Below are 12,294 nucleotides of genomic sequence, written 5' to 3'. Positions count from 1 at the left end.
GTGCTGCCAACCCAGCCACACTGAGGCCAGCCAAAAGGGGCACTAGGAGTGGAGCACTCTGGTGTACTCTGGGGTGCAGTTCAGGAGGGGCAATGAGAAGCTGTCCCTCTGGTCCACTGTACACATAAATGTGAGGAAGCACATGAACTAGCATGCACAGGAGAGGTCCAGGTTCAGTCCTGCTAATGCAGTGGATGAGGCCTGAGGTGCAAGCTAGCCAAGTGTTATTTGGTATCTGGTAGGAGACTGAAGTAGTTAGGGAAGTAAGCAGAGATTGATTATAGGTAGCAGGAGGCATTTCCTGAAACATCTAATGTAAAGGAGTGAGGATGAGCATGACGCAAAAGAGGGCCACTGTTCAACTTGACCTCAACTCCCAATCCAACATAATATGGAGGTTTGGCCTTCAGGCGTAACTAACAGTCTTGGGCCAGTTGAGGCTGAGTAATTTTAAGGAGGTGATGCACTCCCCCTAAGATGAACATTAAGCTGGGTTAGAGGTGTTGGGGTTCAGGCCGGAGTTGGGGAGCCTGGACTGGCGATAGGACAGTTGGGCCAATGGGGCTGACCTTATCTGGGTGTGGGCGGAACATAGGGTCTCCTAAATCAGTTAAGGGACCAATTGGTTTAGGGGGCCTCCAGGGGATCAGGATCCTCTTCTGAATGGTAAACAGTTCCAAGATCAAACCCTTCGATACAGAGTTGCAGTCCCCATGTCATACCGTAGTACAGAGTTAGGGTTATGGACAGTTATAGTAATGGGATTATAGACTCCCATAGTATATACATGGTCTAGGACAAGAGGTCCGAGCTATGGAAAGGGTTGGAGACTGAATTGGCCCCCCTGAGTAAGTAGACAAGGTTACATATGACCAAAAAGGGCAGAAAAACTCGTAACTGTCCCGGCAGGCACTGTCAGGGTGGTCTCCAGGACGGAGGTAGAAATCTACTCCTTGGAGTCCCTTTTCTGCACCCCTCGAGCTGCTGCATCCACTTTCACTTCCAGTGTGCCCGAACCCTGCAGCAAGGTCAATGAGTCCCACTCCTGCCCACAGGGGCAAACTTTGCTGGTCCTCGAGGGAACAGCTGGGCTTTGGGGAAAAACCCATAAATCAATTGAAAAAGAAACTTCATTGTAGGTACTTTCTTTCCAGGTGGTGTTCACAAGCGCCTGTTGCAAAAGAAGTATGGAGAAAAGAGTAGGAGCGGGCAGAGGACTGAACGACCGGGAACAGACAAGAAAAGTAGACAAAAATAACTAGTCTGATGGCTGCACCCGACTCAGGCGCAGTTTTAAGGGCCCTAACCTGGGCTTGGGGACCCATGTTTCTTGCTGTGTCCTGTTGGCCTTCTTGATGCAGGAGTGATGAATCCAAGCAGGAATACCGTCCACGCTTAGGGCCGTGGGTGTAGTAAGGTTGACAGTGTGAGGTCCTTTCTAAGCAGGAATGAGACCTTCCTTCTGGAACTTTTTGACATATACCAGGTCACCTGGACAGAAAGGGTGGCAGCGTCCTGTCATATCAGGAGCTGGATTAGGGTGTGCTTCCCAGACAAGTGGCTGGATAATATCTTGAACCTGTTGGAGAGACTGCAAGTACTGTTAACACGTTAGCTTGGGATATTTCTGCTAACTGGGTATCCCTCAATTTAGGCAAAACAGATGGGGCCCTCCCATACATGATCTCAAAAGGAGAGAATCCTGCCTTGTAAGGGGTGCACCTGACCCTAAGAAGGGCTAAAGGAAGGAGACTTATTCAATTTTCACTGGTCTCCAGGATTAATTTGGTAAGAGTACTTTTAATTTATGTATTTATTTATTTTTAAGATGGGGTTTCACCATGTTAGTCAGGCTGGTCGTAAACTCCTGACCTCAGGTGATCCGCTCTCCTTGGCCTCCAAAGTGCTTGGATTACAGGTGTGAGCCACCGCACCCGGCCGGTAAGAGTACTTTTTAGGGTATGATTCATGTGTTCTACCTGTTGAGAGCTCTGGGGTTGGTAGGCACAATGGAGTTTTCACTGAATATTTAATGCCTTGCTGACTGACTGAGCTATGGATGAGGTTAAGGCCGGCCCATTATCAGACCCTGTAGCAACAGGCAATCCATAACGAGGGATAATTTCGTTGAATAAGAACTTTACTGTAGTGGCAGTTTCATTCTTAGTGGCAAAAGCCTCTGTCCATCTGGAAAAGGTGTCTACCAACACCAGGAGGTACTTATACCCTGCCCAGTATGGCTTCACTTTGGTAAAGTCAACTTCCCACCTCTCTCCTGGGCTGTCCTCAGAGACGATGGCGCAATCCAGGCTTCAGGCCTTGCCTAGCATTCACCCGTGCACAAGCCGTGCCTCGGGAGGCCACTTGGCTAGTTAAGTCCTGCAGGTGTGGGATTTTAAACGGCTTCTCAAAAGTTGGGCCAACTTTGTTTCTCCCAATTGGGTGGAAGAGTGGAGGCGGCTGATTAAGGCCTCTCCAAGGGCCTGGGGCAGGAAGATTCTGGAGTCTGGAAGGATCCACCATCCATCCTGATTTTTACTGGCTTGCAGATCTGATGCCTGCTTTTCTTCTTCAGAAGAGTATGCTGGGTGCTCGGGTAAATCAGGTTGCGGAAAAGAGATGGCTTGAAGCAGAGTTAGTGGAGTAACTGGGAGAGCAGCAGCGGTGGCATGGTCTGCCTTTTGGTTTCCCCTGGCAACAGCAGTATTTTCCTTTGCAATGAATTACAGCCACCTGTAGGGGGAGCCAGACAGCCTTGAGCAGGGCTAAAATCTCTTCCTTGTTTTTAACAGTTTTTCCCGCTGAGGTGAGTAGCCCCCACTCTTGATAGATGGCCCCATGAACATGTACAGTAGCAAAAGCATATCTGCTATTAGTGTAGATGTTAACACGTTTGTCCTTACCCCATTGGAGGACTTGAGTAAGGGCAATTAACTCAGCCTTCTGCACAGAGGTACCAGCTGGCAGTGCCTGGGCCCACAGTACATCGGTCTCCATGGTAATGGCCACACCAGCTTTTCGTACCCCTTGCCTAAGGAAACTGGTACCATCCATAAATACAGTGGCGTCTGCCTTTTCCAAAGAAGTGGAGATCATGTCTACTTGTCTCTGTAGTTCCTAGTAATTCCTGGCAGTCATGGATGGGGTAGTGAAGTCTGGATCAGGGAGCAGAGTAGCTGGATTTAAACACCTTGTGGGGGAGAAAGTTAAGCAAGGCTGATCTAACAGCATACTCTGATACTGCAGGTTGCAGGCATTTGACATCCATTTGCCTGGAGCACCTCGTAGCAGAGTCTCTGCAGCATGTGGTGCTATAAGTGTTAACTTCTGGCCCAAAGTGAGCTTATCGGCCTCATGAGCTAGGCTTGCTGCTGCCACAACTGCTCGCAGACAACTTGGCCACCTGGAGGCCACAAGGGCCGGTCTTTTAGACAAATATGCCACTGGGCATCCCTATGGCCCCAGGGTTTTAGTGAGCACCCCTTTAGCCACTGCCTGATTTTCATGGACAAACAAGTGAAATGGTTTTGAGATGTTTGGAAGGGCTGAAGCCAGGGCCTCTGTCAGTGCCTTCTTTAAGTTTTGGAAAGCCTGCTCTTCCATATCAGTCCAAACTAAAGGGCCATTTCCTCCTGTAGCCATGTACAGAGGCTTGGCAATTTCTGAGAACCCAGATATCCATAGGTGACAGTATCCCACTGCCCCCAAGAATTCACGTACCTATTTCTTGGTAATTGGGGTACGGTTTCATCAGATGGCCTCCTTTTGAGCATTTGTGAGTGCTCTTTTTCCTTGGTTTAGTTCATATCTCAAGTAGGAGACCCTAGAAAGACAAAGCTGGGCCTTTTTGGCTGAACCCGATACCCAAACTCCTGAAGGAGGTAAAGCAGGTCCATAGTATGTTGCAGACAGCTTTTGGCAGTCTCAGTAGCCAATAATAAATCATCCACGAATTGGAGTAGGGTACAGTTGGGATGACTGGCTCGGAATGCCACAAGGTCCTGCTGGTAATCATTTGTTCTGGGTTTCTGAACTGGCAGAAATGGAGTGTTCCAAGCAGACTGACAAGGTGTTAAGTATATTGGCTTGTAATAGCCATTGAATGTTGGGGCTGATTCCCTCTCTAGCTTGCTGATTCATAGGATATTGTTTGACCTGAACAGGCAGGGCATCAGCCAGAAGTTCTGCAACCACCAGTGAATGGTGTTTTGCCAGTCCTGGGGGGTTTGATTCTGCCCAAACTCGGGAAAAAGAGCTTGCAGATCTGGTAGGAGAGGGTAATTTGGTTTTCTCTTGGGGGTGAAGACGAGACTAAAAGATACTCCTCTGACAGGAATGGTCAGCAGGAGCTGAGCAGGAGGGGGCTTTGTTGTCTCCTAACTTGAGATGAGTTTGCTGAGCCGGGAAGGAGATGGAAGTATGCAGCTTGTGGAGCAGGTCGCGCCCAAGAAGGGGGAAAGGGCACTCTGGAACCACTAGAAATGAATGGGTTACTCTCTTTTGACCTAAGTTTACTTCACATGAGTAGGTGACAGGATATTCCTGAATAGCTCCAGTAGCCCCCTGTACAGCCATTCTCTTGTTAGAAACACTGCCCAAGGGTGTCTGTAGTACAGAATGTCCAGCCACCTTGTCTATTAAAAAGCATACAGGCTGGCCCCCCACAGTAGCAGTAACCATGGGCTCCTGGGGGCCAAGCGAAAAGGAGCCCCGGTCCTGTCAATCATCAGATTCCTCCGCTATGGGGAGGGCGAGGACCCTTTTTTGTTGTGGTTTCTTCTCTGGTTTTAAAGGGCACTCATTTTTCCAGTATCCAGTCTGTTTATAGTAAGCACACTGGTTCCTTTGTAGGGGAGCCTCCTCACCTTTCTGGCTTTTCTGGCGAAGGTCTGGGGTCCTTCGGATGGTGCTCTGTGATGGGAGCTCTTCCTATTTAGTTCCCTGGAGGGCAGCCAATATAATTTTTGCCTGTCTTTTCCTGGCCCTGTTGGCTGCCCTGTCAGTGGCTTGAGCTGCCTGTTTTTCCTTTTCAGCTTCTCGATTGTCATAAACCTTCTGGGCTACTTCTAAATGTTCATTCCAGCAAAACCCTCCAATTTTTGTAAGTTTCTCTGAATGTCAGGAGCTGCCTGGACCACAAATGCCAAATTTATAGCACGGCTATTTTTAGGAGCCACCAGATCAAACAGGTTGTAAATTCAATAGGCCTCCTGGAGGCGTTCTAACACTCCGGGTTACTCCTCGGCCCTCTGAACAACTTCAGTGGTCTTAGACAAGTTCATAGGTTTCCTGGCGGCTCCTTTAATACCTGCAAGGAGATACCAATGGAAATCTTCCAAAGCCCTCCTTTCCCCTGAGGTGTTAGGGTCCCACTCAGGTCTGGTAGAAGGAAAAACCTCAAGGAGGTCTTGGGCTTCCTCCTTAGGCTTCCCTTCTGAGCTAAGGAAATGGTTTCTGGCTTCTCTTCTAATTTGGTCCCTCTCTTCAGAGGTGAAAAGGGTAAGAAGGAGTTTTTGGCAATCGTCCCAGGTGGGCCTATGAGTCTGGAGCACAGACTCCATTAGCGCAGTTAGGACCTGGGGCTTCTCAGAAAATGGAGGATTTTGAGCTGTCTAATTATACAGGTCAGAGGTGGAAAATGGAACATAGACTTAAAAACTGAGCAGCAGAACGCTCACTGCCTGACGGGGGTGGTGCCTCCCTCAAGGGGAGGAGTGGAGTAGCTTCCTCTGACCAGGGCATAGCCGTGAGGCAATGGGTAGCGAAACTGCCAGGAACAATGGCTCAGGGGGTGGAGGCGGTGGGGGGGGGGCACAGGAGGTGCTGTTGAAGAAATTTTGGGGGATCCTTGGGGAACGGGGTTTATAAGGTGGGGGTAATGGGTGCAGATAGCTTTCCTCTTCCTCAAAGGAAGGCAACACAGGTGAAGCAGAAGGGGCCGCTTGAGCAATAGGTCGGGCAGGGAAGGGATTTTATTCAGAAGAAACTTAGAAGTGGGGTCATGAACAGCACCAGACCGGAGCCACAGGGGAGGGTTCTGAACCAAACTAAGCCATTGATCAATATAAGGGAACCGATCAGGATGTCTGGGCTTTCTGGTAACAACCTGCCACACAGCTTGAACTGTTGTGAGGTTTAATGACCCTTCTGGGGTCCACCTAGTTTCAAATTTCGACCATTCCACTTCACAGAGAGTCTGGAGTTTGCCTTTTTAAAGGCAGACTCCATAGCCCTCTGAAAAGCCTAGAGAGAAATTCTTTAACATACACTGTAGGGGGCTCAGTGACTGGGGCTGGGAGGAAGAGTCTCCCATCTCTGAAGGCAATAGTTAACAGGATTTTAAGCTGAGATGTCAGACCCAGCACAGACAAAAGTATTCACGGCCTGGGGGTGTGGAGAATCAGAAAAACAGGAAGATTATAACCAGGAGAAACAAGAAAACGGCTACAGCCACTATTTCTTACGACAGCGTCAAGTATTCTCAGACTCTGAATTGTAGGGAGAAGGCAGAACGCTGGGGTCAAAAAGTTCCTGGTCTATAGGATCTGGGTAGCCTGCTCCTTGATTTATATCCGAGATACTTCAGATGTCTCCACGTCTTAAAGGCATAATGTTCAAAATTGGCCCTTTCCTTTAAGGGTTTGAGGAAGGATAACAAAGCCAAGTCCTGGAGATGCTGGACTTACTGAGACACAGGAAAATGAGATTATCAGGGTAAAGGATGGGGATGAGGAGGAAAAGGGGCACCCGAAGTTTCCTGAAAATTAGAGATCAACCACAGGGGAGCATAATATGAATGCAGAAGAATTAGAGTGTTCTGGGTATAGGTTTCTCTATTCAGTGCCCTGTTTAAGGGCACTGGGAAAGTTGTGGGGTGACAGAAAATGTGGTCAAGGAGGTCTGCAGGATGGCTATTTTGAATCCACCACTGTTCTGAGAAAAAAGGAGGTGCACCCAGTCGTTGGGGCGTGGGGTATGACAGCCCAGACACCAACAATCTTTGTGGTGTCACAAATCACAGACTGGCGAATGTTTTTCACAACTTTCCCCATAACAACACCTGATCTGTGTTTGACAGAAAAGGCAGGACTGGGATGGGCAGCCCAACTGGCAAATGAGGGATTTTACCTCCTCAGGTGGGAAGTCTGTACCGAGTACCTTAGAGAAGTTTTCCCCTAGCCTCCTTGGCAGTATCGGTGGCAAGACATACAGTCTTAAGCAGACACCAAACAGAACAATAGACACTGGGACATACAAACAGTTATGATGGTTTTGACAAACAGGAGTCCCATGTTGGGATTGGTCAGATGCCTCCCTGGCTGCTCCCCTGATGGAGACGTTGGACTCCTCTTAGTATTGGCAGACTGGTGTAAACCCCCGATGAGGACCGAGCTGAGCTTGCTGCCATTAGCCTTATGAGGTAGCCACGGAAATGCAGGTCAAGGTCCTCTCGGGCTCCGTAGCTTTCACCTTGGAGCCACAAATTAGAATTTCAAGGGCAGGCCCTTGAGCTTCCCATTCACTCGCACATGCACTCACTATTTACACAGAGTTTATTGCACTTTTTATACCCATTGTAAGATACAGGTCACTCTAAATTGAACAAGAAAGAGAAAGAGAGAGCAAGAGAGGGAAACCAGAGACACTAACAGAAACAGACTCTGCCTTCCAGCGTACTGGAGTGCCGGCAGAGCTAACAGAAACCAGGGCTGTGTCCTCCAGAGTCCTGGAGTGTTGACAGTCATGAGGGAAGACCCTTATCAGAACTAGTTCCCTCCCAGAGACAGACAGAGTCAGATCTGACTTATCTTCCTGGGACCAGGGATAGAGCACTCAGGAATTGAATTTGGTGGGCACACCAGTGGTCAATCCATTCCCTTCCTGACAGCAGTAGGCTGCGGGGCCCTGAAACATCTCAGGGAGCACCTCCCCTATAGGCCGCCATTCATCCTGGGAAGGCCAGAACGAGCCCAGTCATGCCCAGTGGCAATAAAAAAAATATTAAATCTCACTGGGGCCTCCAAAATGTATCCGAGCGAGTCAAGGAATGCGCCACACTCTGAGATTGAATTATGAGTCCTTTATTATGCCGGTGACTGAGAGGCGGCTAATGCCCAAAATTCTCTCAGCCTCTAAGAAAAAGTTAGGTGGTCTTTTATACCCTTGTTTTAAAAGGGAGGGGGAACCTAGCTGAAGCAAATTTTTCTAAAATAGTGGTTTTCATAGCTGGTCCCAGACTAGCTTCATGTGGAAACATGTTAAGATGCACATTTTCAAGTCTTACTCCAGACCTGAATCAGAAACAGGTGATGCGGCCTAGCAATGTGGGCATGTCTGTGTGTGTTTCATTTCCTCAAACATTATTTTAAACATATTTTGAGAAAATTGTAGAGTTGGAAGAAATGATACAGAAAGATCCCTGTATCTTTTATAGTTTCTCCCAATGATAATATCTTGGGTGAATCCCAATTATCTGATACAGATCTCAGTCAATTAAGAAGTTTATTTTGCCAAAGTGAAGAACGTGTGCCCATGACACAGCCTCAGGAGGTCCTGATGGCATGTGCCCAAGGTGGTTGGGGCAAATCTTGGTTTTATACATTTTAGGGAGACAGAAGACCTCAATCATTATATGTAAGATGAGCATTGGTTTGATTTAGGAAGGTGGGACAACTTGAAGCGAGGGAGGAGGCTTCCAGGTTACAGGTATTTAAGAGCTAAATGGTTGCATTCTTTTGAGTTTCTGATTAGCCTTTCCAACTGAGTCAGTCAGCTATGTGTTTATCTCGGTGGACAGAGGCATGACTTTGAATAGAATGGAAGGCAGGTTTGCCCTAAGCAGTTCCCAGCTTGACATTTTCCTTTAGCTTAGTGATTTTGGTGTCACAAGATTTATTTTCCTTTCATACTTGCAAAACTACGGTCACTATTAGGATATTGACATTGATGAAGTCAAGAAAGAACATCTATCACCACAAGGATCCCTTGTGTGGTAGGATATAGCCAACATTTCTCCTCCTATCCTGCCCCTATCCCCAACCCTGGCAACCAGGAAATCTGTTGACTACTTTTATAATTTTGTCATGTCAAACAAGTTATATAAATGGAATCAAACAGTTTGGGTTTGGCTTTTTTAGTCAGCATAATTCTCTATAGGTTTATCAAAATAGTTCTTTCCATTTTATTGCTGAGTAGTATATGGAATGGTTGTACAAGGATGACATCTGGGTTCCCAATTTTTAGCTATTAGGAGCAAAACTACTATGAGCATTCATGTACAGGTTTTTTGTATGGTTAATCTGTGATTTAACAAATCACAGGTGCTTCTTATGCAAGTCAGGTTTGAGAATTTCCCCAGACTTGCAGTAGCCTCTCTGCTCCCACCTTTGCATTACAGTGTGCTCTCAATGGAATATCCAGAGTGATCCTTTCAAAAATAAGATCACACGGGATCCCAAGATGGCCGAATAAGAGGCAGCTCTGGAAAGCAGCTCCCAGCGAGAGACATGCAGAAGCCGAATGGTCTCCACAATTCCAAACTAGTTACCAGATTAATTTTGTGGGTCTGGTCGGACAGTGGGTATAAACCAAATAGGGCAAGTTGTGGCAAGGTGGGGCGCTGCCCACACAGGAGGAGCGTGCAACTGACTGGAGGACTAGGGAATCTCCCCCGCTGGGACTTTGGTTTGGATACAGTGCTCTACCCAAGCCCTCTACAACCCACAAAACAGGAGATCTTTGCTGGGCTGAAAATCCTTAGCGAGCTGCCTGAACAGGGCAGAACAGCAACTTTGGCTGGCACTGAGGCTGTCAGCATAGATCTAGGCAGAAGCACTGGCTGATGCCGAGAAAGCCAAAAAGCCGGTGGGATGGAGCTACCTGCCACCCAGTAAGAAGGGGAACTGAACGCAGGGAAACAGCCCAAATGGCAGGATGGGTCCCGCTGCCGCACAAAGCCCAGCAGGCCAAAAAGTTCTCAGTCCAGCATTAGGCACCCAGAAAGTCAGTTAGAGAGCGACCAGGAACGATCCAGCTCAGCGGGTGAAAGGGAAGCCGCCATTGCAGAAGCCAGCCTAGTTTTCCTGAGTAAAAAAAATACACAGCAGCTCCGCTGAATCCATGGCAGCCCAGCAGCACCTCTGCAGGCAGACAAAGGAAAGGCCATCTCCCCAAGCAGCTATCTGAGATCAAAACTATATAAATCCAAGAGATGGGGAGAAATCAGCACAAGAAGAATGAAACCACCAAAAACCAGAATGCCTCTCCCCCACCACCAGATCATAGCTCCTCACCAGCAAGGAAACAAAGTAGGATGGAAAATTAACTTGACGAATTGACAGAAGCAGGCTTCAGAAGGTGGGTAATAACAATCTTCTCTGAGTTAAAGGAACACGTTTTATCCCAATGCAAAGAAACTAAAAACCTTGAAAAAAGGTTAGACAAAATGCTAACTAGAATAACCAGCTTAGAGAAGAGCATAATTGACTTTATGGAGCTGAAAAACACAGTGCAAGACTTCGTGAAGCATCCACAAGTTTCAGTAGCCGAATTGACCAAACAGAAGAAAAGACATCAGAGACTGAAGATCAAATCAATGAAATAAAACAAGAAGGCAAGAAAAGAGAACAAAGAGTGAAAAGAAATGAACAAAGCCTCCAAGAAATATGGAATTACGTGAAAAGACCTAATCTACACCTGATCAGTGTACCAGAAGATGACAGGGAGAATGAATCCAAGCTGGATAACACTCTTCAGGATATTATCCAGGAGTACTTCCCCAACCTTGCAAGGCAGGCCAACATTCAAATACAGGAAATAAAGAGAATACCACAATGATACTCCTCTAGAAGAGCAACCCCAAGGCACATAATTTTCATGTTCACCAGGGTTGAAACTAAGGAAAAAATGCTAAGAGTAGCCAGAGAGAAAGATTGGGTCACCCACAAAGGAAAGCACATCAGACTCACAGCAGATCTCTCGGCAGAAACCCTGCAAGCCAGAAGAGAGTGGGGTCCAATATTTAACATCCTTAAAGAAAAGAACTTTCAACCCAGACTTTCATATCTAGCCAAACTAAGCTTCATAAGTGAAGGAGAAATGAAATCCTTTTTGGACAAGCAATTGCTGAGAGATTTCGTCACTACCAGACCTACTCTGCAAGAGTTCCTGAAGGAAGCACTAAACACAGAAAGAAAAAACCAGTACCAGTCAGTCCAAAAAAGAACCAAATGATAAAGACCAATGATGCAATGAAGAAATTATGCCAACCAAAGGGCAAAACAACCAATTAGTAATAAAATGGCAGGATCATATTCACACTTAACAATAGTAACATTAAATGTAAATGGACTAAATTCCCCAATCAAAAGACACAGACTGGCAAATTGGATAAAAAGCCAAGAACCATCAGTGTGCTGTATTCAGGAGACCCATCTCATGTGGAAAGACACACATAGACTCAAAATAAAAGGATGGAAGAAGATTTACCAAGCAAATGGAGAGCAAAGTAAAGCAGGGGTGGCAATCCTAGTCTCTGATAAAATGGACTTTAAACCAACAAAAATCATAAGAGATAAAGAAGGGCATTACATAATGACAAAAGGATCAATACAACAAGAAGAGCTAATGATCCTAAATATATACGCACCCAATATAGTAGCACCTAGATACATAGCGCAAGTCCTTAATGACCTACAAGGAGACTTAGACTCCTGAACAATAATAGTGGTAGACTTTAACACTCCACTGTCAATATTAGACAGATCAACGAGACAGAAAATCAACAAGGAAATCTGGGACTTGAATGCATATCTGGACCAAGCAAACTTAATAGACATTTACAGAACTCTTAACCCCAAATCCACAGAATATACATTCTTCCCAGCACCACATCACACTTACTCCAAAATTGACCAAATAATTGGAAGTAAATCACTCCTCAGCAAATGCAGAAGAACGGAAATCATAACAAACAGTCTCTCAGACCTCAGTGCAATCAAATTAGAACTCAGGATTAAGAAACTAACTAAAGGCCGGGCGCGGTGGCTCACGCCTATAATCCCAGTACTTTGGGAGGCCGAGGTGGGTGGATCACGAGGTCAAGAGATCGAGACCATCCTGGTCAACAAGGTGAAACCCCGTCTCTACTAAAAATACAAAAAAGCAGCTGAGCATGGTGGTGCGTGCCTGTAGTCCCAGCTACTCGGGAGGCTGAGGCAGGAGAATTACTTGAACCCAGGAGGCGGAGGTTGCAGTGAGCCGAGATTGTGCCATTGCACTCCAGTCTGGGCAACA

This window comes from Cebus imitator, unplaced genomic scaffold (genome assembly GCF_001604975.1).
Source record: "Cebus imitator isolate Cc_AM_T3 unplaced genomic scaffold, Cebus_imitator-1.0 Scaffold45, whole genome shotgun sequence".
Classification (NCBI taxonomy): Eukaryota; Metazoa; Chordata; class Mammalia; order Primates; family Cebidae; genus Cebus; species Cebus imitator.
This window is presented reverse-complemented; position numbering follows the sequence as displayed.